This window comes from Physeter macrocephalus, chromosome 2 (genome assembly GCF_002837175.3).
Source record: "Physeter macrocephalus isolate SW-GA chromosome 2, ASM283717v5, whole genome shotgun sequence".
Taxonomy (NCBI): domain Eukaryota; kingdom Metazoa; phylum Chordata; class Mammalia; order Artiodactyla; family Physeteridae; genus Physeter; species Physeter macrocephalus.
This window is the reverse complement of record NC_041215.1, coordinates 38,320,722-38,328,453: the sequence shown is the minus strand read 5'-3', so window position 1 is coordinate 38,328,453 and position 7,732 is coordinate 38,320,722. Positions and strand designations below refer to the sequence as shown.

At 38.8% G+C, this 7,732-nt stretch overlaps 1 long non-coding RNA gene across 1 annotated transcript in view; it reads left to right on the top strand.

Moving 5' to 3' along the window:
• Positions 1–4,813: 4,813 nt before the first annotated feature.
• Positions 4,814–7,732, top strand: part of LOC112061927 (uncharacterized) — a 6,358-nt gene continuing 3,439 nt past the window's right edge. Inside the window, exons 1-3 of the long non-coding RNA XR_008618310.1 lie at positions 4,814–5,020; positions 6,311–6,386; positions 7,389–7,521. This is a non-coding gene — a long non-coding RNA (uncharacterized lncRNA). The remainder of the gene's footprint in view (positions 5,021–6,310; positions 6,387–7,388; positions 7,522–7,732) is intronic.

Sequence of the window (7,732 nt, the reverse complement as noted above, 5' to 3'; positions counted from 1 at the left end):
CAACAGTAAATGGGAGTGTTTCCTTAATTTCTCTTTCAGATTTTTCATCATTAGTGTATAGGAATGCAAGAGATTTCTGTGCATTAATTTTGTATCCTGCTCCTTTACAAAATTCATTGATTACCTCTAGTAGTTTTTTGTTAGTGTCTTTAGGATTCTCTATGTATAGTATCATGTCATCTGCAAACAGTGACAGCTTTACTTCTTCTTTTCCGATTTGGATTCCTTTTATTTCTTTTTCTTCTCTGATTGCTGTGGGTAAAACTTCCAAAATTATGCTGAATAATAGTGGTGAGAGTGGGCAACCTTGTCTTGTTCCTGATCTTAGTGGAAATGGTTTCAGTTTTTCACCAGAACGATGTTGGCTGTGGGTTTGTGATATATGGCTTTTATTATGTTGAGGTAAGTTCCCTCTATGCCTACTCTCTGGAGGGTTTTTATCATACATGGGAGTTGAATTTTGTCAAAAGCTTTTTCTACATCTATTGAGATGATCATATGGTTTTTCTCCTTCATTTCATTAATATGGTGTATCACATTGATTTATTTGCATATATTGAAGAATCCTTGCATTCCTGGGATAAACCCCACTTGATCATGGTGTATGATCCTTTTAATGTGCTGTTGGATTCTGTTTGCTAGTATTTTGTTGAGGATTTTTGCATCTATGTTCGTCAGTGATATTGGCCTGTAGTTTCCTGTCTTTGTGACATCTTTGTCTGGTTTTGGTATCAGGGTGATGGTGGCCTCTTAGAATGAGTTTGGGAGTGTTCCTCCCTCTGCTATATTTTGGAACAGTTTGAGAAGAGTGGGTGTTAGCTCTTCTAAATGTTTGATAAAATTTGCCTGTGAAGCAGTCTGGTCCTGGGCTTTTGTTTGTTGGAAGATTTTTAATCACAGTCTCAATTTCAGTGCTTGTGATTGGTCTTTTTATATTTTCTATTTCTTCCTGGTTCAGTCTCGGAAGGTTGTGCTTTTCCAAGAATTTGTCCATTTCTTCCAGATTGTCCATTTTATTGCCATAGAGCTGCCTGTAGTAATTTCTCATGATCCTTTGTATTTCTGCAGTGTCAGTTGTTACTTCTCCCTTTACATGCTTTTAGTTTTATTGACCTTTGCTGTCGTTTCCTTCATTTCTTTTTCATTTATTTCTGATCTGATCTTTATGATTTCTTTCCTTCTGCTAATTTTGGGGTTTTTTTGTTCTTCTTTTTCTAAGTGTTTTAGATGTACGTTTAGGTTGTTTATTTGAGATGTTTCTTGTCTCTTGAGGTAGGATTGTATTGCTATAAAGTTCCCTCTTAGAACTGCTTTTGCTGCATCCCATAGGTTTTGGGTCCTCATATCTCTATTGTCATTTGTTTCTAGGTATTTTTTGATTTACTCTTTGATTTCTTCAGTGATCTCTTCTCTGTTTAGTAGTATATTGTTTAGCCTCCATGTGTTGGTATTTTGTACAGATTTTCTCCTGTAATTGATATTTAGTCTCATAGCGTTGTGGTCGGAAAAGATACTTGATACAATTTCAATTTTCTTAAATTTACCAAGGCTTGATTTGTGACTCTTTATATGATCTATACTGGAGAATGTTCCACGAGCAGTTGAGAAGAAAGTGTATTCTGTTGTTTTTGGATGGAATATCCTATAAATATAAATTAATTCCATCTTGTTTAATGTATCATTTAAAGCTGTGTTTCCTTATTTATTTTCATTTTGGATGATCTGTCCATTGGTGAAAGTGGGGTGTTAAAGTCCCCTACTATGATTGTGTTACTGTCATTTTCCCATTTTATGGCTGTTAGCATTTGCCTTATGTATTGAGGTGCTCCTATGTTGGGTGCATAAATATTTACAATTGTTATATCTTCTTCTTGGATTGATCATTTGATCATTATGTAGTGTCCTTCTTTGTCTCTTATAATAGTCTTTATTTTAAAGTCTATTTTGTCTGATATGAGAATTGCTCCTCCAGCTTTCTTTTGATTTCCTTTTTCATGGAACATGTTTTTGCATTCCCTCACTTTCAGTCTGTATGTGTCCCTAGGTCTGAAGTGGGTCTCTTATAGATAGCATATATACAGGTCTTGTTTTTGTATCCATTCAGCCAGTCTGTGTCTTTTGGTGGGAGCATTTAATCCATTTACATTAAGGTAATTATCGATATGTATGTTCCTATTACCCTTTTCTCAGTTGTTTTGGGTTTGTTTTTGTACGTCTTTTCCTTCTCTTGTGTTTCCTTCCTAGAGAAGTTCCTTTAGAACTTCCTTCCCATAGATGGGACCTCCAAAGACACACATTTAATTTTTAGGCCTGTTTTTCCTATTATGAGATATGAGTTTTTTCACTGATGGGGATGATGCTTATCTGAGAAGAAATTTTGAAAGGTGTTGTAGTATAGAGATGTGGCTTAAGCTTTTAAGTTTTCTTCAAGGTTTTTCCCCTAAGCTTCATACTTCAGATGGCCTACTTACATGATACTAGTATGTAATGTGAGGCTAACAACTTACTAAATACCTGCAAGCCAGATCAGTGTCTCTTTCCTCTGTATTTCCATTGAAATCAAGGGACCCATAGCTACTGCAGGTTAGGGTGGGTGGTGTGAGATTGGGGGAAGTGTGGTAAGACAAATTTTGGTATCAGTAAAACGTTTACATATTAAAATATTCAGTTCCAACATTCAATTCTATTTAGGCAAACCCTTAGTTAGGCTTTTCCTGGTTCCGAGCCTATGTAACTTATTTTCTCTCCCTAGTTCCAGCCATTTAACTTTAGCTTGCAGGCTCAGCATCATCTTAACCTCTAAAAGAATCTTACATGTATTTTTTTGTGGTACGCGGGCCTCTCACTGTTGTGGCCTCTCCCGCTGCGGAGCACAGGCTCCAGACGCGCAGGCTCAGTGGCCATGGCTCACGGACCCAGCCGCTCCATGGCATGTGGGATCTTCCCGGACTGGGGCACAAACCCGTGTCCCCTGCATCGGCAGGCGGATTCTCAACCACTGCGCCACCAGGGAAGCCCAAAACCCTTATTCTTATAGTTAGGGTATTGTCTTGTCCTGTATACCCACTTCCTGCATTTTGAACCCATCATGTTCACTGAGACAAGTCTTGGTGTAACATACCCAGTTCATCTACCCCTGAGGCGCTCCTTAATTCTTCCCATTCTCACATGTTGATTTAATTAAATACTGGAATCCCTAAAAACCCTTGCATGGTACCTGAGGCCCTATCAGATACTGGTAGATTTTGTTAGTGTCAAATACTTAGCTGTCTGATTCTCCAAATATCCCTTGCTCCTATATTTTCCATCCCAGCATACTACATACCCCTTAAGGCATTGTTTTATCTCATGTTGGACCCACTCCCATCCAGAGGCCTACTCTTTCATAGTTCCCATACTTTCTGGAAACCCTGTATGGCCAGGTCTGGATTTTTTTGTGTTCCCACCCAAAGCCTGTATCTCTATATTTTTCATAAATTGCAAAAGAATATTTTATGATTTAGCACCAAATTGAATGTGCCTAATTGTAAGTTTGTAAACTATGTTGTGCTAACTTGTATCTTTTCTTTATCCAAATAGTAATTTACTACTATTGTCCCATTTTTAATTATGTGGAAGTTTTCAGAATTGGAAATAAATGCTTGTGGATTGAAACTTCGTTAGACTATGACTGTCCCAGATACGTTAAAGCTAGTGATCTTTTTACTCATTCATTCATTCATTCATTCAATAATTCTGACCTTCCTGACTCAGTTTACCCAGCTCAAATGGTTGTGAAGATTACTAATAGTGTATGTAAGATACTTTCAGAAATTAGAAACTAAAAATTAAAACTAACAAAAAACATTTGTTATTATAAATAACAATGGAATTTAGTATGCTATTATACCTTCAGACCTACTGTAGGACATGCTGTTCTTTGCTGTTCCACTTGTGGCAGGATTCATAGTTTTTCTAACAGGTACAGATCCCTATGCCTGATACTGTGAGGAAATGTTTTATACTTGAGCTCCACTCTTATCTCTCTCAGACATTTTTTGGTATTGTCTAAAATGTAACTACATACTGTCAACCTCCAGCAGGATACCAGGAATATAATAGAAACCCAATAAATGTTTCACTGTGAGTGGAGTATAAGTTGATAGAATATTTTTGAAGGTTGATTAGGCAGATTAGATTGATTGAAAATCTTTCAATATTTTAAGTTTGCATCTCTTTCATTCCAGAAATTCTATGTCTAGAAATTTATATATAGCTATATACATGAATAAAGTGGTTTACATTGCAGCCTATCTGTAACAGAGGACAAAAACAAACAAAAAACCTCCAAACTGAAAACAACTACAAGTCCATCAATATTGGACTGGTCATGTAAATCATGTAATGTTACGCAGCTATTAAAGAGAATAGAATGGATGTACGCAAAAATTGACTGGGAAAATCACTATCCAAGACAGACTGTAGACTATGTATAGTATGCTGCTCTGATATAAAATACAGGATATCGATTACGTACAAATACTTACATACAAGATACAACAAGTGTGAATGTAAGCACTTGGGAAATATCTGAAAGAACCACACAAGAAACTGGGAGAGTGGGACAACTTTCCATGTCCCCTATGATTGTAATTCTGAAGGGTACACACACACGAACTAATGGACCTCTGCTCCCAGCCTCCGGCTAAGGAGGGAACTGCAGGTATCAAGAGTCCTCTCTACTAATCGAGCGTCTGAGTCGGCCGGCGTGATGACGTCATCTAGAGGGGGCCGCGCATGCGCAGTAGAAGGAGGTCCGGGAGCTGCGTGGACTTGTGCTTAGGCTCCTGTGGTTCGGAACCTTGTACTGGCACCGGGGTCGCCACGTTGGCGACTTTAGCACTTTTGGCGTTGGATGGGCGGCATTTTGGGGGTCACATGAGCCAGTGGCATCATGCCCGCGGGCGCTGGGGTCAGGGTCGCGCGGCTTTTCCGGACGTTCTTCGGCCAAGAGGAAGGGCGGAAAGCACATCGCGGAAAGGTAATACGCCTTGGCCCCCCTGGGCGTTGCGGGTGGAGCTCAGAGCCCCTGGGCCTGGGCTTCGTCTCTTGTGCTGTCTCCTGTCACCGTTGCCCCCGCACGCTGGCCCGTCCGCGCTGTGCTTGGGGGTATTGGTCGTCTCGCGGCTCAGTTCACAGTAGCTGAAAGGGACAGTGTGTGATGTTCTGATTTCTCCCCATCGTTTTAACAGGGAGGCTCTGGCCATTGCTCCTCGGGTAAAATGCAGAGGGAGTGCTTTTTAAGATGGGACTGTCAGTGTTGAGGACACTCCTTAATTACCTAAATGGGATCCCCTTCAATTCCTCAAGCTGTGTTGTTTTGGCACAGAAAATGTGAGTAGTAGGAACTGGAACTAAGTTTGAGTGAAAAAACGCACCGGTACCGCCGAATTTTCCATCGAAACAGTTGATTTGTGTTGTCTCTAGGAATTATAAAGGGCGTACTGTTGCTTCCTAACCGGTGTCATTTGAAAGATCTACCTCTGTACGTGCAAATGATTAATTTTGAGACTTTGCTCATATGTGCAGTAAACCCTTTAATTCCCTAAGACCTTCCTTTCCTCCATCTCATACCCCATTAAGCCCGCTTCAGTTTATCTCCTGAATTTCTTTTGAATCTGTCAACTCTTCCTCCACATCTAATACTGCCCTTGCCTGTCGGTTGCAATTAGGTCCTAACTAGCGTCCATATTTCTTGTTTCCTTCCAATCCGTTCTTCACACAAGAAACCTTAAAAGCAAGTTGGAACATTGCTCATAAACATCGCTGCAAAACATTGTTTTGAGAATAGAAAACAAACTGTTGGCCTTCAAGTCACTGCGTGGTCTAGAATCCTCTGGAGCCTGTGCTCCGCAACGGGAGAGGCCACAACAGAGGGAGGCCCGCATACCACAAAAAAAAAATAAATAAATAAATAAATAAAAAAAAAAATAAAAACATTGTTTTGAGAATAGAAAACAAACTTGGCCTTTAAGACTCTGCGTGGTCTAGAATCCTCTCTGCTTCTCTAGCCCCATCTTGTCCCACTTTTGCCCTCACTTTCTATGCTTCGATACACTGAATTAACCTCAGTTCTAACTCATCTTACAGAAGTCAGTTCAGATATACTTCACTGTGATTCCTAGCATTGAATAAGTGGAACAGCAAAATGCAAAGCAGAAAGAAGAGGGACCTGCTATAGAGGGATATGATTTCCATTTTCAAGGCGCATCCATCCTGTGCAGGGAGACAGCCTAACATAAAATTTGCCTGTCAAAAAATATACTAATAGGTGGAAAGACTATCTCCCAGTTGGACAGCGGATGCCTGGGACTCGTTTCATTGCTTTCAAAGTTCCTTTAAAAAAGGTAAGCAAAAAAAACAACAACAACAACAAAAAACCATAAAGGGCTTCTGCTTCCAGAAATCTGAATTCACCATATAGAGCCCTGGCTCTCAACCCCGTCATACTCCATTTTCCCTGTTTATAGCAGATACTTTTCAATACCTCCTTTACTATCCAGAAATGGAATTCATAGATAAATACAACCTACTTTTGTACTTAATTTTAAAAAAAAACACCAGTGTAATGCTCTAACTATAAATAAAGAATAAAGTAATTTATAAGAAAGTAATATGTATCTCAGTAAATGTTTGGGGATGACTATACTAGAAATAAAGAAATAGTCAGTTACTTGTACCACGAATGCAATAAACTATGGACTTTGATTGATAATGATGTGTCAGTGTTGGTTCATGAATTCTCACAAATGAAGCACACTGGTATGGCATGTTGATAATGGGGAAGGCTGTGTGGGATGAAGGAGAGAGGGTATAAGTGGGAACTGTGTACTTTTTGCTCAGTTTTCCTGTGAATCTCAAACTGCTCTAAAACTAGTCTACTAATTAAAAAAAAAATGTGTTGCTGGCACTTGAATAACCAGACAGATCAATGGAACAGAGTACATTAATAAGCCAAATACATAAAAGAATATTTAGCAGTAAAAGCCATCCTTCATATAGGTAGATATTCAAGAAGTATTTATTTTTGTGTCTATTTACAGGCACTCTGCTTGGAGCTGGCAATACAGTGGTAGGCAAAATTGATGTGGTCCCTGCCTTCTGGGAGTTTACAGTCTGGTTAGGAGACCAACATGAAATAAACAAACATAGAAATAAATATATAGAAGTGACCTTATTTTCTTCCATCTAATCCCTCTGGAAGAAAGGATTGTATTATCGCTTGTAAATTCCAGAGGAGGAAACTTTACTTTGAATCTCATATGTTAGCATCACACGGTTTGAATAAATGGGTAATATAATAAAGGATTTTAAACACATGTTCTTTCTTATTTTATTCTTTCTGACAGAGTTTTGGAAAGAATCTTGCTCCAGAAGAATGTTTTTCCCCCTTGGATCTTTTTTAACAAACTCCAAGAACAGAATGAAGAACATGGGCTGATTATTGACTTAACATACACTCGCCGCTATTATAAGCCAGAGGTAAATGGAACCCGTAATTGAAAATGACCTTCTTTCTGATACTGTAATACTTCATAGTAATTCTGTAGTTATCATCTTATGGTAAGGTGAATCCTGGCCTTCTTTCCTGGGTTCAAAAAGGGAAGCTAGTGGTTTCCTTAAATACACATTTCCAATTGCTGTTTCAAAATGAGATTAAAGATATGAATTGAACTATAGTATTTGGCAGTAG